The sequence below is a fragment of the Nanorana parkeri genome, unplaced genomic scaffold (assembly GCF_000935625.1).
Source record: "Nanorana parkeri isolate BGI_ZX_2015 unplaced genomic scaffold, ASM93562v1 scaffold1818, whole genome shotgun sequence".
Classification (NCBI taxonomy): domain Eukaryota; kingdom Metazoa; phylum Chordata; class Amphibia; order Anura; family Dicroglossidae; genus Nanorana; species Nanorana parkeri.
The window spans coordinates 217,980-219,321 of NW_017308086.1; the positions used below are offsets into that span (position 1 = coordinate 217,980).

Below are 1,342 nucleotides of genomic sequence, written 5' to 3' on the forward strand. Positions count from 1 at the left end.
CGGAACTAGGATTCAGCAGCAGTCAGGTTCATATCATGAGAACACTTTCATTTAATTGGCATGTGTGAGATCCAGATTGCTTCTGATACACAGGATGGTCCTCTGGTTTCTGCCTGATCAGTTAGATAACCAAGCCATCCTCTCTCTCGCTGTATATATAGTTTTATCCACACTGTCAAAACACATTGTCTGTCAATGAAAAGATTTCTGCGTGAGCATGATAGATATCATTAATATAAAGGCTAGCTGTTATAAACTGTCACATTTCATTTTGCATTATTTGAAAACATAAATCCTAATTTAATAAGGGGTACCCGGGAGCAACAGAGTAACCCATTGCAACAAATCACAAAGCTTGCTTTGGGAGCTTAGCTTTTGCAGACTAGTGACAGCAAATTTCGGATTGGTTCCTATAGGTTTCTGCTTATCGTTACCCTTTGCAGTGTTAGTACATAATCCCCAAAGCGTGTGTGTAACAGGCAGATACAAAATACATAAACATGTTTATTAATTCATAACATGTGTTCCAGAAGATCAGATAACACCTAATATATCAGTAGTCACATCTCACTGAGTAGCAAAAATCCAGACGGAGGAGATAGCCAGCACAAGTACCAATCAATAGATTTGCTTCATGACGGCTGACACCATCTGAAACATCAAAACCATATATAACCTCGGCAAGATGAAAGACAAACACGCATTTAGTTTGCAGTTTTCAGCTACCCTAAACAGTAATATTAGCTGAACAGAGCGAAACAAAAAACAAGTTTACGGTTTCCTTAAAGGAGACCTCTAGGTTTTAATGGCTTCCACATTCTAAAAGCAATGCTACAAGCCTCGCAACCATCTTTATTTTTCTCTCCAATTCTTTTGGCTCCCCTGGCATACCACCGGTTAAAAGTAAGAGGTAAAAAAAAAAATCCCCAAAAGGTGGCTCACTGGCACCCTCAGCCTGCCTGTTGAAGGAACTACATCTTCTCCTCTCCATTCCTATATTCAACTGCCAGCAAATGCCATTGAATAGAAATATGCAAAAATGCACCAATACATTAAAGAAAATGAAAAAGCTATTTTTTTTCCCCCTTCCCAACATCTGCTCGAAAATAAAAAAGGAAATCAGCCGCGTTCCCTCCAAAGGAAAGTGGAGTTTCAAAGAGCTCAAGGCCAAGGCACAGAGAGGCACACGTTAAATGTGGGTTTGCTGTAATACACCCAGGCAAATAAAGCATAATGCATTTGAATTATTAACCTGTTCTGCTCCATAAGCATGAAACATTCATGAACCCATTTTGTAAGGCAAGTGCATTATCCCACTTTATTTGAAAGACATTTCTAAGTC

General features: G+C 39.1%; 1 protein-coding gene across 2 annotated transcripts in view; it reads right to left on the reverse strand.

Moving 5' to 3' along the window:
- The window catches only part of LRFN5 (leucine rich repeat and fibronectin type III domain containing 5), a 157,577-nt gene that overhangs the window by 140,651 nt on the left and 15,584 nt on the right, over positions 1 to 1,342 (reverse strand). The gene's annotated exons all lie outside the window — the stretch shown is intronic.